General features: G+C 34.5%; 1 protein-coding gene across 7 annotated transcripts in view; it reads right to left on the bottom strand.

The window, feature by feature from the left end:
* Positions 1-22,138, bottom strand: part of Lclat1 (lysocardiolipin acyltransferase 1) — a 182,158-nt gene that overhangs the window by 135,496 nt on the left and 24,524 nt on the right. For all 7 annotated transcript variants that reach the window (XM_058578444.1, XM_046441570.2, XM_046441575.2 and 4 more), the window contains one exon: positions 3,642-3,698. The gene's annotated coding sequence lies outside the window, so the exon portion shown is untranslated. The remainder of the gene's footprint in view (positions 1-3,641; positions 3,699-22,138) is intronic.

Below are 22,138 nucleotides of genomic sequence, written 5' to 3'. Positions count from 1 at the left end.
GTGTAGTTTTAACTTGCATTTCTCTGCTAGAGATGTTGAATATTTTTTCACATATTTGTGGACCATTCATATTTCTTTTTCTATGAAGTGCCTATTTGGTTCCTTTGCCCATTTATTGATTAGATGGCAAGAAGTAAAATCAAGAATCAATAAAAAGGACGGTATCAAACTTCTTCACAGCAATGGAAACAATCAAGAATGTGAAAAGAGAACCTACAGAATGAGGAGATAATCTTTACCACCTGCACCTCAAATACAGCATTAATCTCTAGGATATACACAGATATGCAATCTTCTTTTAAAAACTAATGCTGCACTATGATTTAAATGACTGTCCTCCAAAGGTGTATAAGTAAAAGCTTAGTTCCCAAGGTGACAGCACTAGGAGGTACTCTAGACCTTTAAGAGGTTAAGGGTGGCCTTGTGGGAGATCCTTAGGTCACTGAGGCCGTGCCCTTGAAAGAAGATCATGGGATCCCAGGTTCTTGGTCTCAAACTGTTCTTGGCTCAAGATGTTAAGTATTTTGTTCCACCGTATCCCACCAGGATATTCTAGCATCACCAGAGGTCCAAACAAATGGGACCACCCAATCTTAGAACCATGAATCAAAACAAGCTTCCCTTTCCTTTATAAGTAGCCTATCTTGGGTTTTTCATTATAGTGATACAAAGCTGCCTGAAAAAAAGCTATCACTATCACTGTTTGATAGAATTTATTGAGCATTTACTATGCCAGACACTTTACTAAAGCACTTTAGCTTGCATTACCTCATTAAATCCTCACAGCAGCCCTTTGGAGGTAGGTATGCTATATCCCAATTTTAAAGACAAACTGAGATCCAGTAAGATTAAATAACCAGAGTCACAAAATGTGGCAGGTTACATTTTCCAAAGATGATAATAAAACATCTCCTGTTTCACATTCTTTTTCTTAAAAAATGTTTTTGTTTTGAAACAGTTTTAGATTTCCAAAACAAATGTGATAATACAGAATTCCCATAAAACACATAACCAGCTTCACTTTTATTAACATTTCAACATTAGTATGTTTGTCGCAACTACCATTATGAACAATATTAATACATTTTTATTAACTAAACTCTGTGTTTTACTTACATTTCCTTCATTTCCCTCTAAGGCCCTTCTGTGGCAGGGCCCATCAGAATACCACATTATATTTACATCATCATGTCTCCCTTTAGGGTTCTCTTAGCTATGAGTTTTAAGACTTTCCTTGTTTTTGATGACCTGAGAAACTGAAAAGCTGAGACTTAACCTTACATGTGTCTCACTCTAGAGCGGGTACTTCTTAATCACAGTCCTAAATAACTTCCTGCAACCCAAACCGCTTGTCCTTGAATTTTGAAAAGGTTTATGTGTTGCTCAGTTCAGTGAGCTGAACTGGCAGACGTAAACACCTAGAAAGACGATCCTACAAGCAGTACTTTTCCAGTAATTTTACACAGTATATTTAAAAGGATATGTGAATGAACTGCCATGGTATTTAACACCATGTGACTCCAAAATATGTGACTTCTAAATAAAAGTAAAATCATTCCCAGGGATGGGATCAAGCAAGCTATGGATTAATTTATTTTTAAATAGCAATACATCCTTTCCACAGTTATGGAAACACATTAAACTAGAACAGTTTTTCAGAGTAAATTCAAATAATTCCTGTTTGCTTTCATTTAATGGCAAAAATGCTTATAAAATATTATTAGATTTATTATACACATTTTAGGATTAAGTTGTAGCCAGTGTGAATTATAATATGCTTGGAAAAAAGTCTAACCTACACTGATTAAAATTCTATTTATAAAGGAAAAATCTAAACCACAGAAACAGTGCTTAGTTTAGAACAAGAACATGTACATAACTGCCAAATGTGATCCCTATTTAGATGTTGTACTGAAACACTGTAATTACAAAAAAACCAAAATGAATTTCTGAGTGTTTCAAGATGAAACAGTCTGTGCATAATTTTCAAGGCTTATAATTACTTTCCTGGAAAGGTAAATACTCCAGGTTTTAATTCATTATATTACTAACTCTAAAAGTTAATATAGGTTGAACATTCAACTTTACTCTAAAATAGAAGCCAGCTATAAATTCGAAAGCTCTTAAGTTAACAGACTCTAACCAAAGAAAAATTATCAGGAGTCAAAGGTCAATGCAACTTCCTACAGCCATTTATGGATAATGGAAACCACTAGGCTTACTGAATGGGTTTTAGATTCCTCACATAAGTCAATATAGCAAAGTTATCTATCTAAAATGACTGCCCTGAGAAACACATTGCAACTACAGTCTCTACTTCCTCAATTCCCATTTCGTCTTCACTACAGTCCAATTTTTGTTTCTGCCATTCCACTTAAAACACTGTCATAAAAAATCCATTTTCATGTTGCCATGTCCAGTGGCCACTGCTCTGTCCTCATCTTACTCTACCACTTGGCAGTATTGTACACACGTGGCCACTTTCTCTTTGAAAGGATAGCCTCTCTTGAAATATTATGACACACTCTCTCCAGGTTTCTCCCCTCTTCTTCTGGTTCACGTGGTTGGCTCTTCTTCCTCCAAAGGACCTCAAAATGCTGAGGCTTCCTACCACTCAGACTTTGGTGGTCTTCTATCACTTTCCTTCTCCTTCCTTCCTCTATGCTATCTTCTCAAGGATCCTTCCAATGACAGCCAACACAATATTGTTCTCTGACCTCCAGACTTGACAGATTCATCTGCTTCCTGAACACTTCAGTAATGAATGAATAATAGTTATATCAAACCTAACACATCCACGATAAATGTCCTTGATTATTCCCCCCTCCAGGTTCCATTGTCGCCATTTTTTCTCCATCTCAGGATATGATAGCAACATTCACCTAGATGCTCTACCAAGAAACCTAGAGTCAACTTTCATTCTTCCCCTTCCCTCATTCCCAAAACTCAAGAAAATCTGCAAGGGGCTTGTCAACTATATTGCCAATATAGATCCTAAGTCCAATGTTACCCAATGTCACCAACTTTGTCAAAACAATCATCTTTTGCCTGTACTACTTCTGATTTCCTCTCTTTCATTCTTGGCCAAACCACACTCTCAGTTCTTTCCCCACATTATGGAGAAAGAATCTTAAAATGTCAATCTGATTCTATCATTTCATAGTTCAGAAGTCTTCAAAGGCTTTTCCCTGTACCCAGGGAAAAACTCATATTCCCACCAAAATCTCCAGATCTTGCATGAGTTGTTGCCCACCTCTTGTCCAAGTGCACAGTCTACCTTGCACCTGTTCTCCAGCAGGTCACGTGCTCCCTCAAGGATGTATGCAAATTGTCAAGGATACCTGAAAAGGTCTTCTCAGAAATTTGCTCCTTTTCAGGCATCAGCTTAATGCCAACTGCCTAAAGAAGACTTTACTAAGGCTGACCACTACTTACAGGAAATTCCCCTCATTAGTTACTCCTGGCCTCAATCCTGACTTCTTTGTTTACAGTTTTATTATACCTTGCAGCTGTTTTATTCATTTGTCTGGCTTTTGTTTTCTACCTATTACCCCCTCTAGAATTATAGATCTGCAGTTCTATGATTGTAAGGGTATCAATCAATCCAAACTCAGAAAGGGCAAAAGTAAAAAAGACTTTACCTGGAGTTTTGGAATTGCAATCCAGGAGACAGGTTCAGACAGCTCCAAATTGGTATTCTGAGGAAGGAAGGAAAAGTGGGAGTTTACACAGGATATTGAATGTTAAGAAGGAACAGGGGCTATATGACCAATAAAAGATGATAAATGAATAGACAGAATGGAAAAGTCCACAAATAATAACCTCTTGATATGAATTTTGAGCCTTGGGGTACAATGTAACTTTGAAGTTATTCTACAGGCAACTAAAATTCACATTCTAGGCAGCAGTTGGAGACTTGCCTAAGTCCTGCCTCCTAATGGTCTAACAAATCCACTGTGAAAAGCTCTTTCAATACTACTTTCATTGAAATTTTCCTTTATTTTTTTCACAATAGCTTTACTGATATTCTTTGCTATCACATCCTTAGCATAAGACTCAGAACACTTGGAAAAAGCTCTATTTCTACTTGTTGAAAGGCTTACTGTAAAAAGGGGAGGAATGGTCAGATTAAAAAAAAAGAATTTGAAAGCATACATAAACAAATGTGGTTGTTTAAAATGTCTTTCATTTATCAGACCCTTTACTACTTCTAAATTTACATGGTGTCTTTTCTATGTGAGAGTAAACAATACAACAAATATAAAAGTATAACAAAAATAATGTCATCTAACATTCAAAGAGTATTTTCTATAGCTTCCAATGTGCTTTTAAATTTTTACCTCAACTCATTTTACTTCTATTTTACAGATACCATCGCTAAGGTTCAGAGGTGGAGGAGTTGCTTAAAACCACAGATTTTTAGTGGTATTGCTGAGGTTCACACTTAGTTCTGGTTTCCAAACCAGTCAGTCTTTTTTTATTTCTTTTATTTTTGTGTGTTTGGTGCACACTTTTAGTGTTTTTGAAACTGAATTACACAGTGAAATATACAAATCCTAGATATGTAGCTTGATGAATTTTTACAAAGTAAATATACCCAGATCAAGTTAGAGCACTACCTACAACATGGGAGCCTCCTTCAAGAGTGCCCTTTCCAATCATGACTATCCCCCATGGAAATCACAATTCTGACTTCTATGACCACCATCGGTCTTAACCTGTTTCGAATCTTATCTAAATGAATTTTATTATACTCTATAACAATAATGCCATTATGAACATTCTTGATTTTCAAAGGGAGAAACGTAGGACCAGAAAGGGAAAAATGACTTAAAGAAATTCAGCAACTGAACAATCCACCTAGATCTCAAGAACTCCCGATTTCTTCTTTATTATATAAAACAAGTCTCAGAAAGTCTGAGTCTTAACATAAAGGTTTTAAAAATTCTTGCATAATATAAAATCAAATATTAAGTCAAATTACAAATACTATGCCAAATAATAATGATATCATTGAGCCTTTGGGTACAATTTGGTTTTTGGCTACCAAAGTTACTTAATTAAAAACTTTTAAAATAAATCAAATTTCCCCTAACTTGTACTATTCAGTGAGACTCTGATGCTTAGAAATATTTTTTTATAATATGATTCTATGAATACTTGCCTAATTTATAGTCAAATAAAACTGATTCCCAGATTAAAAACTAGAATGCCAGAGTTGGTATTCTATCAAAATACAGAAACAACATGAGCAGGTAATATTCCAAAACTTTGTAATTTAAGCCAACTGTTTGGAATTCAGGATGCATTTTCTCATAGAAACTAAATGACACATAGTAATCAGGCTACAAAGGCCAGCTTTCCTCAAATGTACCTGAAAATAGTGCTAATACCATAGTTTTTAACCACTATAAATAAAAACCTACCTTGGAATTGTGTTTACAAAACTATCTCCTAACACCATAATCTTGTATTAATTCTCACAAACTATAGAAGGCACCTTCATATCTCCCTGTCTTTTCTCTTTTCTTTCAAATGCTTCTTTGACTGGTTTATGTTTTTTTTGTTTTGTTTTGTTTTAATCCTTTCTAAACACTTCACTTTATGTTCCCAGATCCTGACCAAAGATTTCTGACAACAACTTATTCCTTAATTCCTGTCCATTAAATAATCCCTTGACATCTGGGAGAGAAGATACAGAAATAAGAAAAACAAAGAGAGGGAGAATAATCATAAAATCACAACAAATGTTTAAAAGTTGCTCTGTTTTCACCAAAAGGTACACAGGGTCAAATGGGGGGGGGGGGATGTGGAGGGAGTGTAGTCACAAATGCCTTCAAAGAATTCTTGGGCAGAGGAATGACCCATTGTTCCTCTAGATCTCATAGAATGCATATTTTAAACGAAGTAATGTAAGAAAGTAAGATCGTCCTTTTGTTAAGTAATTTTTTTTGAGAGAGAATTTTTTAATATTTATGTTTTAGTTTTCGGTGGACACAACATCTTTATTGTATTTTTTTGTGGTGCTGAGGATCAAACCCAGCACCCACGCATGCCAGGCAAGCGCGCTACCACTTGAGCCATATCCCCAGCCCTTGTTAAGTAATTCTTAAAAAGTACAGGCTGAGAATTAAAATGAACTGCAATATTTAGATATAAATTATTAAACCACTACTTCTCATTTACAAGAAACCCCAAAATTAAGTGTAGCAATATTAAAACAATATATACAAAAGTTATTTGCACTAACTTGACAGATAACTAAACCACCAAAGAGCTATCAACTTGTAAACAATACAAATGCTTTACCTACTATGTTACTCAGGTTTCAGTGGCTCTGACAAAATACCTGACATAAACATAAACTACTTTAACAGAGCTATGACAATAAAAATGGCATGGTACTGGCACCAAAATAGACTTGTAGACCAATGGTACAGAATAGAGGACAGAGACCACATAAATACAGTTATCTCATACTAGACAAGGATGCCAAAAACATTCACTGGAGAAAAGATAGCCTATTCAACAAAAGGTGTTGGCAAAACTGGAAATCCACATGTAGTAAAATGAAATTAAACCTCTATCTCTCACCCTGCTCAAAAATCAACTCAGTGGATGGAAGACTTAGGCACTAGAACAGAGATCCTGCACCTAATAGAAGAAAAAATAGGCCCAAATCTTCACCATGTCGGCCTAGGATCTGACTTCCTTAACAAGACTCCTAAAGTGCAAGAAGTAAAATCAAGAAGCAATAAATGGGATGGATTAAAATTAAAAAGCTTCTTCTCAGCAAAAGAAATAATAATGTGAGGAAAGAGCCTACAGACTGGAAGGAAATCTTTGCCACATGCACCTCCAATAAAGCATTAATCTCTAAGATATATAAAGAACTCAAAAAACTTAACAAAAAAAAATAAATAACCCCATCAATAAATGGGCTAAGAAATTGAACAGACACTTCACAAAAGAAGAAATACAACTGATCAACAAATATACGAAAAAGTGTTCAACATCTCTAGCAATTAGCGAAATGCACATCAAAACTACTAAGATTTCATCTCATTCCTGTTAGAATGGCAATAATCAAGAATACAGGCAACAATAAATGTTGGTGAGGATGTGGTGAAAAGATAAACTCATATATTGCTGGTGGGACTGCAGATTGGTACAACCACTCTGGAAAGCAGTATGGAGATTCCTCAGAAAATTGGGAATGGAACCACCATTTGACCCAGCTATCCCACTCCCTGGTTTATACCCAAAGACTTAAAATCAGCATACTATAGTGAAGCAGCCACATCAATGTTTATAGCAACTCAATTCACAATAGTTACACTATGGAACCTACTTAGGTGTCCTTCAATAAATGAATGGATAAAGAAAATGTGGTATATATATTCAATGGAATATTACCCAGCTTTAAAGAAGAGTGAAATTATGGCATTTGCCAGTAAATGGTTGGAGTTGAAGAATATCATGATAAACGAAATAAGCCAATCCTACAAAACAAAGGCCAAATGCTTTCTCTAATATGCAGATGCTAATTCACAATAAGGTGAGGGCACTAGGGAAGAACAGTGTTACCTTAGATAAGCTAGAGGGAAGTGATGGGAGGGGAGGGAAGAGGAGGGTATGTGGGGATAGGAATGATGAAACAGACATTATTACTGTATATACATATGTGACTACATGACCAATATGATTCTGTAACATGTACACTCAGAAAAATGAGAAATTATATCCCATCTATGTATGATATATCAAAGTGCATAAATGCATTCTACTGTCATGTATTAACTAATTAAAACAAATAAAATTTTTTTTAAAAAAAGATTTATTTTGGTTTCAGTCCATGGTCAACTAACTCCATTGCTTTTAGACCTGTGATGAGGCAGAACATCATGACAGGGAAGATATGGAAAAGAGACCAGGGGCAAGTTATATCTTCCAAGGACATGCTCCCACCCCCAGTGACCTACTTCCTCCAAATAGTTCCCACCTCCTAAATAACTCACCATCTCCCAACAGTGCTACCAGCTGGAGACCAAACCTTCAACATGAGCCTTTGGTGGGTACTCCAGATCCAATCTATAATACCCACCCTTGATTATTTTACATAAGTTGATTCTGGTTCTACCATTTACTGTGTAAATGTAAGCAAAAGCATTTAACCTCTCTGGGTCTCAATTCTGCACTAATAAAACAGGACTTAAAAAAAAAAATACCTACTTAAGAATTACTACAAGAGTTAACATAACAAGGCAGCTTCAGGAACAGAGTAAGTGTTCAATAAAGATTAGTGACTATTTTCTCCACACCGATGCATAGGTTACTTGACGACACATCCATGATTTACACTACCTCTTAAACCTTCACAACTCCTAGGACAGTGCTGAATACCAGGTAAATGCTCAATATTTATTGGCTGAGGACTAATGATCTATATGGGATCTAGAATCTTGAAGCAAAAAGAGATTTTAGTAGTCATCTGGAACAGTTTCACTTAATTCAACAATAAGACTCATCGGGGATTATCAAATCTTTGCTTAAACATGCCCATGGCCAAAAAAATTGCCATCTCAACAAAGAATGATTCTAAATTACTAAAATATTCTTTTTGAAGACAATTACTGCCTCTTAAAAAGTGCTTCTGAAAGGCTAAATTCACTAGATGGCATCATGTATCAGGAGCAATCATCAGAAATAAATATTAAAAGGAAAGAATAATTCAACATTTTTTCTAACTTAGAAATATTGTGCCTAGTTGTATAAAATGTATGTTAACTTAAAATTATTCAATTTAACATATATTAAAATGTTTGGGAAGAATTAAAATGAAGATTCCAACAAGTTAGGTCATAAAATACCAATACTCTACTTAAGTGACCTGGTGTACAGGTAAGTAATACAAATTATCATAAAATTTGGGTTCTTTCCAAACCCACCACATAGCTTCCCAATAATGTTATGCAATTTTAACATTTCTGTAAAAGAAAAACATACAAAGCAAGATTCCTTGCAACCAGATTCCAAGCCAACACCAGCTAGCAAAAACAAAACAAAAAACAGACACCGTTACAAAGAAAAAATTATCAGTTTCTATAAGACTAGCAAGGAAAATCCAAACCTGGAGCTATGTGTAATCAATTACTTAAATTATTTAAAAATGTTCACTCATAAAGAAGGTAATGGTACAACTACAAAAGTTCATCAGGTTTCAAGACAGATCAGTAGAACTGTACTCAAATAACCTCTAACTTCCACTCATTGCAATTCACAGTAACAGAGAAAAATATGACAGAAAACCAGGCACCATTTATAGTCTACTCATCTACTTTATCAGATTCCATTCTTCAAGAGATATTTAACTCCCAGCATTGCAGGTAACACATTCTAACCTGTAAGGTAGAAGACTGAATTGACTTCCCAGCCTCTCCCCACTCTTCCTTCCCCCAAAATAGTTTGGTCTCCGTGCGCAATCCATTTCAACATTCTTTCACTCCCCATAAATTCGTGGGTTATCTTACTTTTTCTCTGACCTAGTTATACCATTTGTCTAATTCCCTGATTGAGTAAAATAAATCTTTAACATACGCTGATAACTGCCTAAGTTGTTATATTTAACACACTAGAGAACTTTCTATTTGTAAGACAGTTTGGTAACTGGACACAAACACAAAACGATTCTCCGAAGAGTGAATGTGAATTGAACTGGAAAGGTCCATCCATCTTCCAATGTAAATTAATAAACAGGCCTTTGGCTTTTGAGGAGCAAAAAAACCCAAACCAATCCCTTGGTTGGTGTGAATTAAGACCTGAGGAATGAATGAAGTGAAGAAATCATTTCAAAACCTGCAAAGTTGATTTTCAAATTGCAGATAATGGTGAATACAATGAATTCACTGCCCACATCTTCACTGTACATTTAAGATTCTCTTTAACAGTTAAACCAACTGAGGAAAACAATCCAATAGCACAATCACTTCAGAAGACAAAAACATAAGTTTGGTAAAGTTCTTAAATTTTCCTATTCTTTCAGTGTTCACCTATCCATCCACAAAAATAGGTACATTTTTACTCCACCCAACACAAAAATCTTTGTCTAGTTTCATAAAGTAATAAGAGCATAAATATGAATAAATTGAAGTAAAGTGATCAAGAAATGTGTTGATAACAGAGTCAAAGAGGATGTTCTGGATGCTGATGACCCAAAACAGAAGAACTACATGATATCTAAACCCATCAAGATGTCTTCTATCTGAATTCTTTATCCCAAAGACTAACCTAAAAGAAAAATCATAATTGACTTAAATTCCTTTCACTTACAAGTGGTACACAACCTGCCCTCCTTGTTCAGAACTATCTCGTGAAACATATATAAATATATATGCAAACGCATATAGATATAAGGACATCTCTCCTACTAAAGATATATATAGCATATCTGTCTACAAGCCATATATAACTATCTACATATATACATAATGAATAATCAAAAATACCCAGTTCAATAAAATTATTTTCCAAGATGGAAACCTGATTTGCACTGACAAGTGAGGTCATGAATGAATATACTGTACACAAATATCAACTATGTTCTAAGGCAATAAATCATTCAATTTTTTTTTAATGCCAGAGAGGATGGAGAAAGGCATACTTATGATTTTTTAAATACAAAAATAATTCCAAACAAAACAATAATACATACCTAATCTTTTCCTTATCTCTATGACTTTAAATAAAAGTCTTATTTCTTGTACTTGCTAAATATGGCACAAAGATTTCATTACAAATTTGGGCATAAGGAAGACTAGGAAGATGTAAAATAAGGGAAATTTTTCTCATAGAACTCAAGGCTTTTTTTCTAAAAATATTTAGGAGGGGTTGGGGATATAGCCCAAGTGACAGAGTACTGAATAGCATATGTGAGGCCCTATGTTTGATTCTCAGCATCATGAATAAACAAATAAATAAATATTTAGGAAAACTGAAAATCCCTAAAATGAATATTAAAGGTAATCTCATCTTCCTCCCAAAAAGAAAAAAAAAAGAAATAGAAAAATGGAAGAAAGAAAAATTCTAAGACATAGCCTATCAGAGATACTTTGCATAAAACCTATTTAAATGTCATTAAAATATCACCAAAAAAATCAAGTAATGGGACAGTTTACCAAGTGCAAGAACAATGTGCATTCTGACTCTAGGGGACACTTCCTAAAGTTTCTATTTTTCTAAGCAATTGCTAATGCTACTAGCTAGTAACCATGATCCTTTCATTCAATGTAAGCCAGAAAAACTTGTCAATGCTTATAAACACTAACCTCGAATCAACACAGAAATAAACAGATGAAAAAACTTAAAATCTTAAAAGTCTTAATATGACTATGATTTGCTACTATTTTATTAAGGGGTTTTTGCATTTAATCTCATCAGAGCTGCTGACATACAGTTTTCTTTCTCTGATATGTCCTTATCTGATTTTATCTGAGGGTGATATGGGCTTCTTAGAATAAAATTAAAAGTGTTCCATTGCCTTTTATTTCATGGGATAATTTGAAGAGCACAGGCACTGGTTCCTCTTTAAATATCAGGTAGAATTCTGGTGAGAATTCCTCTGGTCCTGGGCTTTTCTTGGTTGGAAGTTTTGTTTGTTTGTTTGTTTGTTTTTATTACTGTTTCTATCTCATTGCTAATTAGTGGTCTCTTTAGGTTCTCTACATCCTCTTGATTCAATTTGGGCAGAACAAATGTTGTCAAGAAATGTACCCATTTCTTCTAGGTTTTCCAGTATATTGCAGTATAAATTTTTTAATAGTTCCTATTGATCCTCTGGATGTCTACAAAGTCTGATTTTTCATCTCTGATTTTATTAATTTGGGTCTTATTTCTTAATTTCCTGGTTAATTTATCTAAGGGCTTATATCAATCTTGCTTATCTTTTCAAAGACTCAATTCTTCATTTCACTGATCTTCTGCATTTTTAAATTCTCAATTTCTCTGATTTCAGCTCTGATTTTAATTATTTCATTCATTCTACTGGTTTTGGAATTGGGTTATTCTTGTTTTTTAAGGGTCTTGAGATGCATCATTGGGCTGTTTGTTTTTTTCTTATGTAGTCACTCATAACTATAAACTTTCCTATTAGAACAGCCTTCAAAGTGTCTCAGAGGTTTCTGATACATTGTATCACTATTCTTCTTTGATTCTAAGAATTTTTCAATTTCTCCCCTGATTTCTTCTACCACCCATTTACCATTCAAATCATTCAAAAGTGTACTGTTCAATCTCCATGTGGCAAGAGAGGTATGTTGAAATCACCCAGTATTATTGTACTGAGGGTCTATCTGAGGCTTTGAGTAGTGTCTTCTTTATGTTATTAGAGTATAAACATTTAGTATCATATCTTCTTGTTGTGTTTTTCCCTTTACCCATTTGAAACAACGTTCTTTATCTCTTCTGATCAATTTTGGCTTGAAGTCTGTTTTATCAAATATGAGAGTAGCTACTATTGCTGTTGTCAGGCTCCATTTGCATGGTACATCAATTTCATCCTTTCACTTTCAGCCAGTATCTGTCTTTGCCTGTAAAGTGAGCCTCCTGCAAACAACATATGGTTGGGTTCTTGTTTTTAATCCATTCAGCCAATCAATGGCTTTTAATTGGAGATTTGAGACCAGTTACATTCAACATTATTACAGAGAGATGTTTATTAATCCCTGCCGTTTTGATTTATTTCTAATGTTTAACTAGGTACTGTTTCTCTTCAGTTTAGCTACCTTTCAAATAGGATTTGTCCATTTGTGAGCTCTGGGGTTTGTTTTTTATTTCTTCTGTGTTAAGTATTTAAGCATTAGTATTGGCTTAGTAGGCCTGAATTTATTTCATTTCTGCTTTATCTTGGAAGGTTTTATTTCTTATCCAATTTTGAAGGCTAGCTTTGCTGTATATGGCAAACTTGGTTGATAGTTATTTTCTTTCAGAGCCTGGAACACAACATTCTAAGTCCACCTGGATTTTAGAGTTTGTGCTAAGAAATTACAAGTCATTCTGATTGGTTTGCTTCTAAATGTGAGCTGATGTTTTTCTCGGGAGGCTTTTATAAGCCTATCCTTGTTCTGTATATTAGGCATTTTAATTATAATATGTTTGTAGAGAGCTTCTCTTGATCCTATTTGGGGTTCTGAATGTATCCTGAACCTCAATGCTCATATCATTCTCAAGATCTGAAAACTTTTCTGTTATTATTTCCCTAAAGATGTTAGACATGCCATTAGCCTGTGTCTCATAACCCTCTTCAAATCCAGTAATTTTTAAATTTGTTATTTTAATGTTATCTCAGAGTTCATCATGGTTATTTTCTTTTCTTTCATACTGTCTGAATGTTCAAGGCTAGCCCTCTTGTCTTCCAGCTCTGAGATCTGCCTTTAGCATGGTCTGCTCTATTAAAGAGACTTGCAACTGAACATTTTATTTGATGTACTGTGTCTTTCATTTCCAAAATATCTGTTTGGTTCATTTTCAATATCTCTATCTCCTTATTGATCTTCTCATTCTCATCTTATACTGACCTCATTAATTCATTCAATTGTTTTTCCATGTTCTCTTGGAATTCCTTGATCATTTTTATAATCATTCTTTTGAATTCTTTATCTGATATTTCATTCACTGCAATATCTTTGGAATAGGTTGATGGCTAATTACAAACTTTGGAAGGCCTAGTGTTACCTTATCTTTTCATATTTCTTGTATTCCTGGGTTGGGTTTTTATGCATCTGCTGGGATGGATTTCTCTTCCACTCTTCTGTGTAGGCCTTTTTAGGGCACAACCTTCTCTTACCAAAGTGTCATTAAAGTAATCTAGATTGAAACCCCTTGTAGGTGTGTTATTCACAGGCTTTCTGTTAATTCTCTCTGTTTTTGCTGAAGGGATGGATGTCTACAAGTGGTGCTTGTTCATTAGTTTGGGTTTTTTTTTTTCTCTTCTGTTTTTAATATTAAAGTATTGCTAAGGTTTGAGTGTGGTTAATTTATATGTGGACCAAAATGAACTGTCACTTTTCTGGGTTTAGTTCAGTGCAGTGTCTCCACTCTGTGAACATGCAGCGTCCCTGTAGATTCCCAGCACCTCACAGAAATGGAGGAAATAGCACAACTGAAGCAAAAAACATACAACATTAAAATAAATACCCAGTGCCTCCTATGATATCTACAACACTAATTATCACACAAATAGGAACTGTGGGGTCAGCAATTGCCAAAAGCAAAACAATAAATAGCTATGACCTAGATCTGGCATTAAACAAACAGCAGGTGTTAATTATGTCACCCACAATACTAATAATTGCCAACAACATGAACAGTGGGGCAGGAGTTATATGAACCAAATAGTTCTACAAGATGGTAAAAATACAGTTCATTAAGAGAAAAGAAAATGTGACAGAACAGTAAAAGACAATTTAGAATGTTCAAAATGTGAACAGAGGGTACAGAAAAGAGACAGCAAGTGAAGACTATAAAACAAGTGGACCAAAAGTAGAAAAAAAAAGGGAAAAAAAGAGAAAACAATAAATTATGGCTGTTAACAGAAGAAAGGAGGGAAAGAGAAACAAACAAAACCAAAGCAAAACAAATAAAAACAACCCCAACCTCAAAAGACAAGGAAAAATAACTATAATCAAAAAATGCTAAAAGTGAGAGTAAAACAAAACAAGTATGTATATATACATATACACAAACCAGTCAGCACAGCAAGAATACACACACACAAACACACACACACACAGGAAAAAACCTGATTCTTAATGAAAAATGAAAGAATAATCACCACTGAGGTAATCAAAACTGTCAACAAGGATGATGGTCACTGCCAATACCCAACTGTCTTTCTTTCCATTTTTTCCCAGGCTATGTACCACTAAGGCTGTCAGCAGGTGGGAAGAAGTTTGTTATTTGTTAATCACTTTCCCCTTTTTTGTTGCTCACTCAGCTATAGCTATAGTAGCCTAAAACTAAATCTGGTTAAAATAGCTCTCAGTTTTCCTTCTCACCAGTGTAAGGTAGGACAGGATGGTAAGTACTATCAATTGAAGTTTTATACAGACAGACCAGATCCATGCATTCCCAGGGAGGGACTACTGCAGAGTTCCATAAGGGAAGTTCCAGTGGTTGGGGTTAAGGTCTAATCAGGCCTTAGAGAACTTGTTGGGTGGTATCAACACACCCCTAAGGCCAGGTATAGATGCTGATTTCTACTGGGAGTCTAGATCTCAAGAGACTTATAAGAATCCCACTGATTGAGCAGGGGAACAAATCTTCCAGGTCTCACACACTCTGCTTCCCAAGCTTAGTCCTAAGTGTTTTAATACTCAGCTGCTAGCTCCCGATACTCTCCAGCTGGTCACATGACTCAAAGGGAAAGCAAGTTAAACTCCTCTCCATATTCCTGACTTGAATCCCCCTGATTACAATCTTCTTCCTTCCTGTTTCATTCAGATTCTGCTAGGTATACCATAGGGTACATGGTAGGTACTTGCTGGAATAGCATGACAATGTTTGCTTCAATCTCCCCGGTCCCACAGCAGCAAGCTGTAGCATGGCCTCCCCAACATGGCTCCTGCCTCAGCTCTCTGCTTGCCAGCTGAGAAACAGAGCACTTTTCCAACACCACTTCACTGTGCAGTCTCTGTATCAGCTAACTTCAAGCTGCTTTCTGACCTACAGGTTATCCCATGCCAAATTTATTCATTGTTTCTCTCTGTATTATCCCTCTCCTCTGTGATAAAAGTGCTGCAGCCACTGTCACACCGGCTGGACTCCAATGTACTCTTTTTTGTTCTTTGTTCAACACACCTGATTATGAGACTCTAAGAGATTCTGGCTGTCTGGTGCTGAATTTCAATGAATTCCCTTTCTCACCCACGTCACTGAGAAGCAGAACTCCCAAAGACTGAATCCTGAGGCACAGAGAAACTGCAAAAACAGCCTTCCTCTAATCTACCATCTTGAATGAATCCCGAGTTTGGTTCTTTGTAGAAATTCACAAAGTCCTAAAAATTCTAACAAATTAATTCTCAAATAGAAAATGTAGAATTGGGAGAGCAGACTCATCATGATTTATATTTTTAAAAAGACAATAAAATTAATAAATTTGCCAGCAAACTGCAAAAATACAACTTTTCTAAATAACTACAGGGGTATATACATGATTGCTTCATTAAAAATACAAGAAGTTATATAACAATAAAAAATTCAAAATTTTTCAATTGTACCATTTTGCTATATTTTAAATCTAGAACGTCCCCCAAAAGCTCATGTGCTAAAAGCTTGGTCCTAAAGTTGACACTGTTGAAAGGTGAGGGAAAGTTGAAGAAGTAAGGCCTAGTGGGAGATTTTAGGTCACTGGGAATGTGTCACCAAAGTGGACTGCAGGGATCCTGACTTGTTCCTTTGCCCCAGGTGTAAGATGAAGCATTTCCCATGATGTGCTGTCCTGCCACACACCAAAAGTATTGAGGTCAATCAGTCATAGACTAAAACTTCCAAATTTGCAAACTAAAATAAACCTTTCCACTTTTTAAGTTGATTATCTAAGACATTTTATTGTAGTAACAGATAGTTAACATACCATTCATTATCATCTAATACTGTTGAAAAAATGTAAAATTTATAAAGCATGGAGAAAGCTTTAACAATATGCTATATATTTAAAATCCTTTGCATTGACTTTTTTAAAAAATTCTATCACACACCTTCATTACCAAAAGAAATAAACAGACTTTATTATCTTCAATTCAAAAGTAAATCTCAGCTGGGGATGTAGCTCAGTGGTATAGCACTTGCCTAGCATGCATGAGGCCCTGAGTTTATTCCCCTGCATGGCAAAAACAAAATTTAAAAAGAAAAATTAATCTCAAAGAATATAAGTGATTCTAAATTATTAACTTTTCAGGTTTTAAAAAAATAGTCAAAATATTTCTTCACCAACTTTACAAATACTATTGATATTAACTTCTCATTTTTATTTTAAATTTATTTTAACATCATGTTTAAACTGTTATTCAGCATGAGAGCTAGTAAGTGATGATCAATAGATCAAACCGAAGAGTAGCCAAAAAGAGTAGCTAAGAGTCAAGTGTTATTAATGATAACCGATATAAGGGTAAATAAAGGGGAGTCAGCTAATCTTCACTTCCCCTTAGGGTGTACCCTATGGCTATAATAACAAATTTCTTGGTGGCTTGTCTTGACAGTGTTAGAAGCTAGAAGTCTGAAATCCGTATTACTGGACCTAAATCAAAGTGTCAGGAGAGGCTATACTACTTCAAAATGTTCCAGGGACAAATGTGTCTCTTGCCTCTTCCAGTTGCCAAAATTCTTTAATGTGTGACAATATCAATTCAACATCTGCTTCATGGTCATACTTGCTTCCTCCTCTGTTTGTGTACAATCTCCCTGTCTTCCCCTTTAAGGAGTTATATAACTGATTTCAGGGGACCACTCACACAATCCAGAAGAAACTCTCCACTTCCGATTCTTTTTTATTATGTAAGGTAACATTTCACAGGTTCTAAAGAATAGAACTTGGAGCTCTTCTGTAGGGCTATTTTCCAGCAACACTGGGTGTCTCCTTAAAAGCCAAATAGGCCAAACATTTTGGTCAAGAACTAGACAATTTCAGTCTCCAGATTTTATGATAATCATGTTAATAAGCATTCTTCCCTGGGCACTCTAAACAAATCCCTGTGAAATAAATCTCATGCTATGTAAATCAATTTTCTCTCAAGAATTTACAAGAGATTTGTCTGTTTTAGTAAATAAAAGGAGTGAAATTGGGCTCAAATTTTGAAGTTTCTCCTGAACTATCCACAGGTATACAGACGATAATCATATTCAAGAGTTTTTTCTCTCTTTAATAGTAGTAAGGAGTGGTTTTTTGTTGTTGTTGTTGGCAAGATTTCTTACCATCAACATACTTTATAGAGTTAAGTAATACTAAACTATGTTTCTAAAGAAATTAGAATCAAATTATTTTCCTCAAGCAGAAAATTTTATTTTTATCCTCTAAATTTTTCCAGATAATTTCAAGGCCCACAAGCCCTTGAATCTTCTCCAGAATCAAGCAGTTTTCACTCTATGAAATCAAAATAAATTTCAGATGAATTAGAGTCACATGTAATATATGAAAACACTAAGTTAGAATAAAATATAATAATAGGAAAATTTGGCAAAGTATTACAACAGTCACATATGTAAAAGTACACACACACACAAAAAAAAATAAAGGCAATATATTTTCAACTACTACTTTTCTGTATCTGACCATGATAGTATCTAGAAAAAGTGAGAATATAGAGAAACGAGAACTCAAGCATATTGTTAGTAAGAGCATGAACGTACAGAGGTCTTTCAGAAGGGAAATTGGCAAAGCTGGTAAATTTTAAAATGCATATATATTTTTATTCATAATTCAATAAGTCATTTTAATATTTTATTCTACAGAAGCACTCATAAAATTAAGAAAAATATGTGTATAAATTAAATGTGTAAAAACAAAGTCTGGGGATATAGCACAGTGGTAGAGCACTTGCCTAGCACATGTAAAAAGCCCCGGGGTTCCATCTGCAACATGGCAAGTAAAACTACTCTTCAGATTTCATCTCACTCCAGTCAGAATGGCAGCTATTATGAATACAAACAACAATAAGTGTTGGCAAGGATGTTGGCAACGCTCATACATTGCTGGTGGAACTGCAAATTGGTGCAGCTAATCTGGAAAGCAGTATGGGGATTCCTTGGAAAACCAGGAATGGAACCAACATTTGATCCAGCTATCCCTCTCCTCGGGCTATACTCAAAGGACTTAAAAACAGCATTTACTACAGGGACACAGCCACATCAATGTTTATAACAGCACAATTCACAATAGCTAAACTGTGGAACCAACCTAGATGTTCTTCAGTGGATGAAAGGATTAAAAAAAAGTGGCATATATACACAATGGAATATTACTCAGCAAAAAAAGAGAATAAAATCATGGCATTTACAGGAAAATGGATGGAGTTGGAGAATATAATGCTAAGTGAAGTTAGCCAATCCTAAAAAATCAAATGCCGAATGTTTTCTTTGATGTAAGGAGGATGATTCATAGTGGAGTAAGGAGGGAGAGCATGGGGGTAATAGACAAACTCTATTTTGTTTGTTTTGCAGAGAGATGGGAGGGGAAGGGAGGGAGCATGGTGTTAGAAATGATGGTGGAATGTGATTATCCAAAGTACATGTATGAGACATGAATTCGTGTGAATATGCTTTATATACAGAGATATGAAAAACTGTGCTCTTTATGTGTAATAAATTGTAATGCATTCTGCTGTCATATATAAATTTTAAAAAATTAATAAAAAAATAAAAAATAAATTTTTTTTTTTTAGAGAGAGAGAGAGAGAGAGAATTTTTTAATATTTATTTTTTAGTTTTCGGCGGACACAATATCTTTGTTTGTATGTGGTGCTGAGGATCGAACCCAGGCCGCACGCATGCCAGGAGAGCACGCTACCGCTTGAGCCACATCCCCAGCCCAAAAATAAAAAATTTAAAAGCTCATTGAAACACTATTTGTATATAAAATCAGAAATAGTACAAATGTCCAACAATAGAGAAATTGCTAAACTATGCTATAACATAAAGAAATATTTTATGTTCAATTGAAAAGTGAAGTATATAAGCTATCATTTAGAAAGCTACCCATGATACATGAAGTGAAAAAAAAAAAACAAATTACAATTAGTAAGTAAATGATTCTGGTTTTGCTTACAGAAGAAAATATCAAAAGTTCTCTATGTTTATGTATTAACAGAAACCAAGTTTTCAAAAGCCATCTTATTATAATGGAAAATCCTAACATAATAAATAGTAAGTGAAAGAAGTAGATTATAAAATTGTCTATGTAATTTAAAATTATATATAAATAAAGGATATCAATTATCTCTGAGTACTGTGATTGTTGATCTGTTTTTAGATATTTCTTTTCTAAAACATACAAATGTTGCTATATATCAAATCAATATTTTAAAAAAAAAGGTTTTTGTTATTTTAAAAAAAAACATAGGCCCAAAAGACCAACAAATTATTTTACTTTTGAGAGTCAAGAAGAGACTCTAACCCTACAAAATGCCAAGAAAATGGATACAGAACAATGATATGAGTTCATGTACAGGAAGACTTTAAAAAAAAACTAAAAATATTTTTGAACTTTTATAATTTAAAATTTTTGCATGGATGGTGGAAAGAGACCCTCATCGCTATACAAAATACATTTATATATATAAAATACATGTAAGATGTGAGTTTTAAAAAGAAAAAAAAAGAACAGTGTTACCTTAGATTAGATAGAAAGAAGTGATGGAAGGAGAGGGGAAGGAAGGGAATGAAGAGATAGGAAGGACAGTAGAATGAAACAGACATTATTATTACTGTGTGTATATATGTGACTGCATGACCAATATGATATGCAACCTGTATACTCAGAAAAATGAGAAATTATATCCCATCTGATTCAAATGTATGATGTCAAGATCATTGTACTGTCATGTGTAACTAATTAAAACAAATTTAAAAAATTTTAAATTAAAAATAAAAATAAATAAAATAAAATCTCCCATGAATGCAGCAGAAAAAAAAAAACTAAAATTATTTTTGAACTTTTACAATTTAAAATTTTCTTTGGTCAGCTTATGCAATACATAAAAACATGAATCAATCATATTTGCAGCTTACTTTTAAGTAAAATGTGAATTAACCAACGTGACCACCTACATTGGCCTGAAAATAGCTGTTCGTTCATTTCAAACGAAGAGTTAGCATAAATTCAATAAGTGAAAACCATATGTAACAGCTTTTTAAAACCGTCTGGAGGGAGGGAGTAGACTAGACCCTAGCTCCAGGAAAGAGTCCTTCCTGATATTCAGTGCCATGGACACTACCTTTTGAGTACATGGCGAATAATCCTCTCCATTCCTTTTCATTCATGCTCTTCCTGACCATAAGGATTCTCCCCCTGACTACAATTCTCAAAATCCTAGAGATAAAATAGAAGAAATAAAGAGATAGGTAGAAATAAGACACAAAAGAAGGACAGAGAAATATAACTTTAAGTTCTGCATACTTCTCCAGGCCTGTCATACCCCAAGCCAGTCTCTTTCCCAGGTATGTCACTGCCAAATTTCTGGGAAATCTGTAATTCTTAAGTATTACCCTAAATGCACCATTTATAAAAATTACCTCTGCACTGTTAATTAGCCCACCAATAAATAGATCAAGAGAGATATGACATTTTTAAGAAAGCTATAATTTAAAGAACTTTCCAATATTATCTACTGATCAGATACTGGAGATCATGTCAACCTGAGGTTTCTGAAAACAATAACATTTTCATATACTTCTCCATGACCATCCTTCATCAAGTTTCCTCAAAAGAGCCTGAAAACTCCAAGTGAGATGGCACACAATCCCCCTTGAATGTGTATTCCTTGCTTTCCTAAATAAATCTCTGCCTCTACTAGTGCATGCTAAAATTCTGTCCCATCACATATGCCAAGGGGCACATTTGTCCTAAGTGGAGATTCCCCTTCTCCAGGAACTCCTCGAATCCTCTTCCATTAACATCTCTTCTTAGGTGACACTACCATTTCTTTGAAGGCCAACCTCAAATATACCTGAAATCTGCTACATGAAGATGTTCCTCTTTTGAACTCTATAGACATTTAAATAACTGAATTACTCACTTTATTTGCATATTCTATTTGTATAGTGACATTCTTTTCCTATATTCTGATACTTTACAAGGAATTGGAACACACATGTTCATCTCCACCATAATTTCCTGGAAATACAAATAAAGAAAATTATCCAAAAGACTAGAGCAGTTATTCAAATGCATATCATACATTTGAATCAGATGGGATATAATTTCTCATATGAAAATTATCCAAAAGACTAGTTTAGGCCTACAGGACTTTGGTGGGCCTTGAATGTGATCTAAGTAGTTTGAGTTTTATTCTACAATGAGAGAGAAAAACTGAAAATTCCTAAGCACAAAAGGGGTGAAATAAAAGTTTAATTTAGAAAAAGTAGGTAGGCT

The sequence above is a fragment of the Marmota monax genome, unplaced genomic scaffold (genome assembly GCF_021218885.2).
Source record: "Marmota monax isolate L192 unplaced genomic scaffold, Marmota_monax_Labrador192_F-V1.1 WCK01_AAM20220418_F8-fsc00010, whole genome shotgun sequence".
Taxonomy (NCBI): Eukaryota; Metazoa; Chordata; class Mammalia; order Rodentia; family Sciuridae; genus Marmota; species Marmota monax.
The sequence above is the reverse complement of the archived record's forward strand: the minus strand, read 5'-3'. Positions and strand labels throughout refer to the sequence as shown.